Source organism: Calliopsis andreniformis, unplaced genomic scaffold (assembly GCF_051401765.1).
Source record: "Calliopsis andreniformis isolate RMS-2024a unplaced genomic scaffold, iyCalAndr_principal scaffold0025, whole genome shotgun sequence".
NCBI classification, from domain to species: Eukaryota; Metazoa; Arthropoda; class Insecta; order Hymenoptera; family Andrenidae; genus Calliopsis; species Calliopsis andreniformis.
The window spans coordinates 10604477-10615709 of record NW_027480434.1 but is presented as its reverse complement, the minus strand read 5'-3'; positions in this window follow the sequence as shown (position 1 = coordinate 10615709).

Sequence of the window (11233 nt, the reverse complement as noted above, 5' to 3'; positions counted from 1 at the left end):
CATAAGAAGTCAACACCAGAAGCATAAAATACAAAATAAATAAAACAGTTTTTCCATCGTATGAAACGAATAATTGCTACCAGTGTGAAACTTATGGTCATTTCTACGTTCCAGGCAACCTAGGCTTCACCTTAGGGCGTTGTTCCACCAGATGGAATAGTTAGGGCCTTAGAAGTCAACGCCCGAAGCACAAAATACAAAATAAATGGAACAGCTTTTCCATCGTATAAAACGAATAATTGCAACCAGTGTGAAAGTAATAGTCATTTCTACGTTCCGGGCAACGTAGGTTTCACTCTAGGGCGTTGATCCGCCAGAGGGAATAGTTAGGGCATAAGAAGTCAACGCCAGAAGCATAAAATACAAAATCAATAAAACAGATTTTCCATCGTATGAAACGAATAATTGCTACCAGTGTGAAACTTATGGTCATTTCTACATTCCGGGCAACACAGGCTTCACCCTTGGGCGTTGCACCAACAGATTGAATAGTTAGGGTCTTAGAAGTCAACGCCCGAAGCATAAAATACAAAATAAATAGAACAGTTTTTCCATCGTATAAAGCGAATAATTGCAACCAGTGTGAAGGTAATGGTCATTTCTACGTTCCGGGCAACTTGGGCGTCACTCTAGGGCGTTGCTCCACCACATCTAATACCTACGGCCTTAGAAGTCAACCCCAGATGAATAAAATACAATAAAGATGCCACAGCTTTTCCATCGTATAAAAGGAATAATTGCATCCAGTGTGAAAGTTATAGTCATTTCTACTTTCCGGGCACCCTAGGCTTCATCCTAGGACGTTGTTCCGCCACATCGAACAGTTAGGGCCTAAGTAGTCAACGCCAGAAGCATAAAATACAATATAAATATAATAGTTTTTCCATCGTATAAAACGAATGATAGCAACCAGTGTGAAAGTTATGGTCATTTCTACGTTCCGGGCAACCTAGGCTTCACTCTAGGGCGTTGCGCCACCAGATCGAATAGTTAGGGCCTTAGAAGTCAACGCCCGAAGCACAAAATACAAAATAACTAAAACAGTTTTTCCATCGTATAAAACGAATAATTGCAACCAGTATGAAAGCTAACGTCATTTCTACTTTCCGGGCAACATAGGCTTCACCCTTGGGCGTTGCACCAACATATTGAATAGTTAGGGCCTCAGAAGTCAACGCCCGAAGCATAGAATACAAAATAAATAAAACAGTTTTTCCATCGTATAAAACGAATAATTGCAACCAGTGTGAAGGTAATGGTCTTTTCTACGTTCCGGGCAACCTAGGCTTCACTCTAGGGCGTTGCCCTACCAGATCGAATAGCTAGAGCCTTAGAAGCCAACGCCTGAAGTATAAAATACAATAAAAGTACAACAGTCTTTCCATCCTATAACAGGAATAATTGCAACCCGTGTGAAAGTGATGGTCATTTCTACGTTCCAGGCAACCTTGGCTTCACCCTAGGGCGTTGTTCCACCAGATGGAATAGTTAGGGCCTTAGAAGTCAACGCCCGAAGCATAAAATACAAAATAAATGTAACAGCTTTTCCATCGTATAAAACGAATAATTGCAACCAGTGTGAAAGTAATAGTCATTTCTACGTTCCGGGCAACGTAGGTTTCACTCTAGGGCGTTGATCCTCCAGATGGAATAGTTAGGGCATAAGAAGTCAACGCCAGAAGCATAAAATACGATATAAATACAACAGCTTTTCCATCGTATAAAACGAATAATTGCAACCAGTGTGGAAGTTATGGTCATTTCTACGTTCCGGGCAACCTAGGCTTCACTCTAGGGCGTTGCTCGACCAGATCGGATAGCTAGGGCCTTAGAAGTCAACGCCTGAAGTATAAAATACAATAAAAATACAACAGTCTTTCCATCCTATAACAGGAATAATTGCAACCCGTGTGAAAGAGATGGTCATCTCTACGTTCCAGGCAACCTAGGCTTCACCTTAGGGCGTTGTTCCACCAGATGGAATAGTTAGGGCCTTAGAAGTCAACGCCCGAGGCACAAAATACAAAATAAATGGAACAGCTTTTCCATCGTATAAAACGAATAATTGCAACCAGTGTGAAAGTAATAGTCATTTCTACGTTCCGGGCAGCGTAGGCTTCACTCTAGGGCGTTGATCCGCCAGAGGGAATAGTTAGGGCATAAGAAGTCAACGCCAGAAGCATAAAATACAAAATAAATAAAACAGTTTTTCCATCGTATGAAACGAATAATTGCTACCAGTGTGAAACTTATGGTCATTTCTACGTTCCGCGCAACCTAGGCTTGACCCTAGGGCGTTGTTCCACCAGATCGAATAGTTAGGGCCTTAGGAGTCAACGCCCGAAGCATAAAATACAAAATAAATGGAACAGCTTTTCCATCGTATAAAACGAATAATTGCTACCAGTGTGAAAGTAATAGTCATTTCTACGTTCCGGGCAACGTAGGTTTCACTCTAGGGCGTTGATCCGCCAGAGGGAATAGTTAGGGCATAAGAAGTCAACGCCAGACGCATAAAACACAAAATAAATAAAACAGCTTTTCCATCGTATAAAACGAATAATTGGAACCAGTATGAAAGTTAACGTCATTTCTACATTCCGGGCAACATAGGCTTCACCCTTGGGCGTTGCACCAACAGATTGAATAGTTAGGGTCTTAGAAGTCAACGCCCGAAGCATAAAATACAAAATAAATAGAACAGTTTTTCCATCGTATAAAGCGAATAATTGCAACCAGAGTGAAGGTAATGGTCATTTCTACGTTCCGGGCAACTTGGGCGTCACTCTAGGGCGTTGCTCCACCACATCTAATAGCTACGGCCTTAGAAGTCAACCCCAGATGAAAAAATACAATAAATATGCGACAGCTTTTCCATCGTATAAAAGGAATAATTGCAGCCAGTGTGAAAGTTATAGTCATTTCTACTTTCCGGGCACCCTAGGCTTCATCCTAGGACGTTGTTCCGCCAGATCGAACAGTTAGGGCCTAAGTAGTCAACGCCAGAAGCATAAAATACAATATAAATATAATAGTTTTTCCATCGTATAAAACGAATGATAGCAACCAGTGTGAAAGTTATGGTCATTTCTACGTTCCGGGCAACCTAGGCTTCACTCTAGGGCGTTGCGCCACCAGATCGAATAGTTAGGGCCTTAGAAGTCAACGCCCGAAGCACAAAATACAAAATAACTAAAACAGTTTTTCCATCGTATAAAACGAATAATTGCAACCAGTATGAAAGTTAACGTCATTTCTACTTTCCGGGCAACATAGGCTTCACCCTTGGGCGTTGCACCAACAGATTGAATAGTTAGGGCCTCAGAAGTCAACGCCCGAAGCATAAAATACAAAATAAATAGAACAGTTTTTCCATCGTATAAAGCGAATAATTGCAACCAGTGTGAAGGTAATGGTCATTTCTACGTTCCGGGCAACTTGGGCGTCACTCTAGGGCGTTGCTCCACCACATCTAATAGCTACGGCCTTAGAAGTCAACCCCAGATGAATAAAATACAATAAAGATGCCACAGCTTTTCCATCGTATAAAAGGAATAATTGCAGCCAGTGTGAAAGTTATAGTCATTTCTACTTTCCGGGCACCCTAGGCTTCATCCTAGGACGTTGTTCCGCCACATCGAACAGTTAGGGCCTAAGTAGTCAACGCCAGAAGCATAAAATACAATATAAATATAATAGTTTTTCCATCGTATAAAACGAATGATAGCAACCAGTGTGAAAGTTATGGTCATTTCTACGTTCCGGGCAACCTAGGCTTCACTCTAGGGCGTTGCGCCACCAGATCGAATAGTTAGGGCCTTAGAAGTCAACGCCCGAAGCACAAAATACAAAATAACTAAAACAGTTTTTCCATCGTATAAAACGAATAATTGCAACCAGTATGAAAGCTAACGTCATTTCTACTTTCCGGGCAACATAGGCTTCACCCTTGGGCGTTGCACCAACAGATTGAATAGTTAGGGCCTCAGAAGTCAACGCCCGAAGCATAAAATACAAAATAAATAAAACAGTTTTTCCATCGTATAAAACGAATAATTGCAACCAGTGTGAAGGTAATGGTCTTTTCTACGTTCCGGGCAACCTAGGCATCACCCTAGGGCAGTGCTCCACCAGATCAAATAGTTAGGGCCTAAGAAGTCAACGCCAGAAGCATAAAATACAAAATAAATAAAACAGTTTTTCCATCGTATAAAACGAATAATTGCAACCAGTGTGAAGGTAATGGTCTTTTCTACGTTCCGGGCAACGTAGGCTTCACTCTAGGGCGTTGCCCGACCAGATCGAATAGCTAGAGCCTTAGAAGCCAACGCCTGAAGTATAAAATACAATAAAAGTACAACAGTCTTTCCATCCTATAACAGGAATAATTGCAACCCGTGTGAAAGTGATGGTCATTTCTACGTTCCAGGCAACCTAGGCTTCACCCTAGGGCGTTGTTCCACCAGATGGAATAGTTCGGGCCTTAGAAGTCAACGCCCGAAGCATAAAATACAAAATAAATGTAACAGCTTTTCCATCGTATAAAACGAATAATTGCAACCAGTGTGAAAGTAATAGTCATTTCTACGTTCCGGGCAACGTAGGTTTCACTCTAGGGCGTTGATCCTCCAGAGGGAATAGTTAGGGCATAAGAAGTCAACGCCAGAAGCATAAAATACGATATAAATACAACAGCTTTTCCATCGTATAAAACGAATAATTGCAACCAGTGTGGAAGTTATGGTCATTTCTACGTTCCGGGCAACCTAGGCTTCACTCTAGGGCGTTGCTCGACCAGATCGAATAGCTAGGGCCTTAGAAGTCAACGCCTGAAGTATAAAATACAATAAAAATACAACAGTCTTTCCATCCTATAACAGGAATAATTGCAACCCGTGTGAAAGAGATGGTCATTTCTACGTTCCAGGCAACCTAGGCTTCACCTTAGGGCGTTGTTCCACCAGATGGAATAGTTAGGGCCTTAGAAGTCAACGCCCGAAGCACAAAATACAAAATAAATGGAACAGCTTTTCCATCGTATAAAACGAATAATTGCAACCAGTGTGAAAGTAATAGTCATTTCTACGTTCCGGGCAGCGTAGGTTTCACTCTAGGGCGTTGATCCGCCAGAGGGAATAGTTAGGGCATAAGAAGTCAACGCCAGAAGCATAAAATACAAAATCAATAAAACAGATTTTCCATCGTATGAAACGAATAATTGCTACCAGTGTGAAACTTATGGTCATTTCTACATTCCGGGCAACACAGGCTTCACCCTTGGGCGTTGCACCAACAGATTGAATAGTTAGGGTCTTAGAAGTCAACACCGGAGGATAAAATACAAAATAAATAGAACAGTTTTTCCATCGTATAAAGCGAATAATTGCAACCAGTGTGAAGGTAATGGTCATTTCTACGTTCCGGGCAACTTGGGCGTCACTCTAGGGCGTTGCTCCACCACATCTAATAGCTACGGCCTTAGAAGTCAACCCCAGATGAATAAAATACAATAAAGATGCCACAGCTTTTCCATCGTATAAAAGGAATAATTGCATCCAGTGTGAAAGTTATAGTCATTTCTACTTTCCGGGCACCCTAGGCTTCATCCTAGGACGTTGTTCCGCCACATCGAACAGTTAGGGCCTAAGTAGTCAACGCCAGAAGCATAAAATACAATATAAATATAATAGTTTTTCCATCGTATAAAACGAATGATAGCAACCAGTGTGAAAGTTATGGTCATTTCTACGTTCCGGGCAACCTAGGCTTCACTCTAGGGCGTTGCGCCACCAGATCGAATAGTTAGGGCCTTAGAAGTCAACGCCCGAAGCACAAAATACAAAATAACTAAAACAGTTTTTCCATCGTATAAAACGAATAATTGCAACCAGTATGAAAGCTAACGTCATTTCTACTTTCCGGGCAACATAGGCTTCACCCTTGGGCGTTGCACCAACATATTGAATAGTTAGGGCCTCAGAAGTCAACGCCCGAAGCATAAAATACAAAATAAATAAAACAGTTTTTCCATCGTATAAAACGAATAATTGCAACCAGTGTGAAGGTAATGGTCTTTTCTACGTTCCGGGCAACCTAGGCATCACCCTAGGGCGGTGCTCCAACAGATCAAATAGTTAGGGCCTAAGAAGTCAACGCCGGAAGCATAAAATACAAAATAAATAAAACAGTTTTTCCATCGTATAAAACGAATAATTGCAACCAGTGTGAAGGTAATGGTCTTTTCTACGTTCCGGGCAACCTAGGCTTCACCCTAGGGCGTTGCCCGACCAGATCGAATAGCTAGAGCCTTAGAAGCCAACGCCTGAAGTATAAAATACAATAAAAATACAACAGTCTTTCCTTCCTATAACAGGAATAATTGCAACCCGTGTGAAAGAGATGGTCATTTCTACGTTCCAGGCAACCTAGGCTTCTCCTTAGGGCGTTGTTCCACCAGATGGAATAGTTAGGGCCTTAGAAGTCAACGCCCGAAGCACAAAATACAAAATAAATGGAACAGCTTTTCCATCGTATAAAACGAATAATTGCAACCAGTGTGAAAGTAATAGTCATTTCTACGTTCCGGGCAGCGTAGGTTTCACTCTAGGGCGTTGATCCGCCAGAGGGAATAGTTAGGGCATAAGAAGTCAACGCCAGAAGCATAAAATACAAAATAAATAAAAGAGTTTTTCCATCGTATGAAACGAATAATTGCTACCAGTGTGAAACTTATGGTCATTTCTACGTTCCGCGCAACCTAGGCTTGACCCTAGGGCGTTGTTCCACCAGATCGAATAGTTAGGGCCTTAGGAGTCAACGCCCGAAGCATAAAATACAAAATAAATGGAACAGCTTTTCCATCGTATAAAACGAATAATTGCTACCAGTGTGAAAGTAATAGTCATTTCTACGTTCCGGGCAACGTAGGTTTCACTCTAGGGCGTTGATCCGCCAGAGGGAATAGTTAGGGCATAAGAAGTCAACGCCAGACGCATAAAACACAAAATAAATAAAACAGCTTTTCCATCGCATAAAACGAATAATTGGAACCAGTATGAAAGTTAACGTCATTTCTACATTACTGGCAACATAGGCTTCACCCTTGGGCGTTGCACCAACAGATTGAATAGTTAGGGTCTTAGAAGTCAACGCCCGAAGCATAAAATACAAAATAAATAGAACAGTTTTTCCATCGTATAAAGCGAATAATTGCAACCAGTGTGAAGGTAATGGTCATTTCTACGTTCCGGGCAACTTGGGCGTCACTCTAGGGCGTTGCTCCACCACATCTAATAGCTACGGCCTTAGATGTCAACCCCAGATGAATAAAATACAATAAAGATGCGACAGCTTTTCCATCGTATAAAAGGAATAATTGCAGCCAGTGTGAAAGTTATAGTCATTTCTACTTTCCGGGCACCCTAGGCTTCATCCTAGGACGTTGTTCCGCCAGATCGAACAGTTAGGGCCTAAGTAGTCAACGCCAGAAGCATAAAATACAATATAAATATAATAGTTTTTCCATCGTATAAAACGAATGATAGCAACCAGTGTGAAAGTTATGGTCATTTCTACGTTCCGGGCAACCTAGGCTTCACTCTAGGGCGTTGCGCCACCAGATCGAATAGTTAGGGCCTTAGAAGTCAACGCCCGAAGCACAAAATACAAAATAACTAAAACAGTTTTTCCATCGTATAAAACGAATAATTGCAACCAGTATGAAAGTTAACGTCATTTCTACTTTCCGGGCAACATAGGCTTCACCCTTGGGCGTTGCACCAACAGATTGAATAGTTAGAGCATCAGAAGTGAACGCCCCAAGCATAAAATACAAAATAAATAAAACAGTTTTTCCATCGTATAAAACGAATAATTGCAACCAGTGTGAAGGTAATGGTCTTTTCTACGTTCCGGGCAACCTAGGCTTCACTCTAGGGCGGTGCTCCACCAGATCAAATAGATAGGGCCTTAGAAGTCAACGCCGGAAGCATAAAATCCCAAATAAATAAAACAGTTTTACCATCGTATAAAACGAATAATTGCTACCAGTGTGAAAGTTATGGTCATTTCTACGTTCCGCGCGACCTAGGATTCACCCGACGGCGTTGTTCCACCAGATGGAATAGCTAGGGCCTAAGAGGTCAACGCCAGAAGCATAAAATACGATATAAATACAACAGCTTTTCCATCGTATAAAACGAATAATTGCAACCAGTGTGGAAGTTATGGTCATTTCTACGTTCCGGGCAACCCAGGCTTCACCCTAGGGCGTTGCTCCACCATATTAAACAGTTAGGGCCTTAGCAGTCAACGCCCGAAGCATAAAATGCAAAATAAATAGAACAGTTTTTCCATTGTATAAAACGAATAATTGCTACCAGTGTAAAAGTTATGGTCATTTCTACGTTCCAGGCAACCTAGGCTTCACCTTAGGGCGTCGTTCCACCAGATGGAATAGTTAGGGCCTTAGAAGTCAACGCCCGAAGCACAAAATACAAAATAAATGGAACAGCTTTTCCATCGTATAAAACGAATAATTGCAACCAGTGTGAAAGTAATAGTAATTTCTACGTTCCGGGCAACGTAGGTTTCACTCTAGGGCGTTGATCCGCCAGAGGGAATAGTTAGGGCATAAGAAGTCAACGCCAGAAGCATAAAATACAAAATCAATAAAACAGTTTTTCCATCGTATGAAACGAATAATTGCTACCAGTGTGAAACTTATGGTCATTTCTACATTCCGGGCAACACAGGCTTCACCCTTGGGCGTTGCACCAACAGATTGAATAGTTAGGGTCTTAGAAGTCAACGCCCGAAGCATAAAATACAAAATAAATAGAACAGTTTTCCATCGTATAAAGCGAATAATTGCAACCAGTGTGAAGGTAATGGTCATTTCTACGTTCCGGGCAACTTGGGCGTCACTCTAGGGCGTTGCTCCACCACATCTAATAGCTACGGCCTTAGAAGTCAACCCCAGATGAATAAAATACAATAAAGATGCCACAGCTTTTACATCGTATAAAAGGAATAATTGCATCCAGTGTGAAAGTTATAGTCATTTCTACTTTCCGGGCACCCTAGGCTTCATCCTAGGACGTTGTTCCGCCACATCGAACAGTTAGGGCCTAAGTAGTCAACGCCAGAAGCATAAAATACAATATAAATATAATAGTTTTTCCATCGTATAAAACGAATGATAGCAACCAGTGTGAAAGTTATGGTCATTTCTACGTTCCGGGCAACCTAGGCTTCACTCTAGGGCGTTGCGCCACCAGATCGAATAGTTAGGGCCTTAGAAGTCAACGCCCGAAGCACAAAATACAAAATAACTAAAACAGTTTTTCCATCGTATAAAACGAATAATTGCAACCAGTATGAAAGCTAACGTCATTTCTACTTTCCGGGCAACATAGGCTTCACCCTTGGGCGTTGCACCAACATATTGAATAGTTAGGGCCTCAGAAGTCAACGCCCGAAGCATAAAATACAAAATAAATAAAACAGTTTTTCCATCGTATAAAACGAATGATAGCAACCAGTGTGAAGGTAATGGTCTTTTCTACGTTCCGGGCAACCTAGGCATCACCCTAGGGCGGTGCTCCAACAGATCAAATAGTTAGGGCCTAAGAAGTCAACGCCAGAAGCATAAAATACAAAATAAATAAAACAGTTTTTCCATCGTATAAAACGAATAATTGCAACCAGTGTGAAGGTAATGGTCTTTTCTACGTTCCGGGCAACCTAGGCTTCACTCTAGGGCGTTGCCCGACCAGATCGAATAGCTAGAGCCTTAGAAGCCAACGCCTGAAGTATAAAATACAATAAAAGTACAACAGTCTTTCCATCCTATAACAGGAATAATTGCAACCCGTGTGAAAGTGATGGTCATTTCTACGTTCCAGGCAACCTAGGCTTCACCCTAGGGCGTTGTTCCACCAGATGGAATAGTTAGGGCCTTAGAAGTCAACGCCCGAAGCATAAAATACAAAATAAATGTAACAGCTTTTCCATCGTATAAAACGAATAATTGCAACCAGTGTGAAAGTAATAGTCATTTCTACGTTCCGGGCAACGTAGGTTTCACTCTAGGGCGTTGATCCTCCAGATGGAATAGTTAGGGCATAAGAAGTCAACGCCAGAAGCATAAAATACGATATAAATACAACAGCTTTTCCATCGTATAAAACGAATAATTGCAACCAGTGTGGAAGTTATGGTCATTTCTACGTTCCGGGCAACCTAGGCTTCACTCTAGGGCGTTGCTCGACCAGATCGAATAGCTAGGGCCTTAGAAGTCAACGCCTGAAGTATAAAATACAATAAAAATACAACAGTCTTTCCATCCTATAACAGGAATAATTGCAACCCGTGTGAAAGAGATGGTCATTTCTACGTTCCAGGCAACCTAGGCTTCACCTTAGGGCGTTGTTCCACTAGATGGAATAGTTAGGGCCTTAGAAGTCAACGCCCGAAGCACAAAATACAAAATAAATGGAACAGCTTTTCCATCGTATAAAACGAATAATTGCAACCAGTGTGAAAGTAATAGTCATTTCTACGTTCCGGGCAGCGTAGGTTTCACTCTAGGGCGTTGATCCGCCAGAGGGAATAGTTAGGGCATAAGAAGTCAACGCCAGAAGCATAAAATACAAAATAAATAAAACAGTTTTTCCATCGTATGAAACGAATAATTGCTACCAGTGTGAAACTTATGGTCATTTCTACGTTCCGCGCAACCTAGGCTTGACCCTAGGGCGTTGTTCCACCAGATCGAATAGTTAGGGCCTTAGGAGTCAACGCCCGAAGCATAAAATACAAAATAAATAGAACAGTTTTTCCATCGTATAAAGCGAATAATTGCAACCAGTGTGAAGGTAATGGTCATTTCTACGTTCCGGGCAACTTGGGCGTCACTCTAGGGCGTTGCTCCACCACATCTAATAGCTACGGCCTTAGAAGTCAACCCCAGATGAATAAAATACAATAAAGATGCCACAGCTTTTCCATCGTATAAAAGGAATAATTGCAGCCAGTGTGAAAGTTATAGTCATTTCTACTTTCCGGGCACCCTAGGCTTCATCCTAGGACGTTGTTCCGCCACATCGAACAGTTAGGGCCTAAGTAGTCAACGCCAGAAGCATAAAATACAATATAAATATAATAGTTTTTCCATCGTATAAAACGAATGATAGCAACCAGTGTGAAAGTTATGGTCATTTCTACGTTCCGG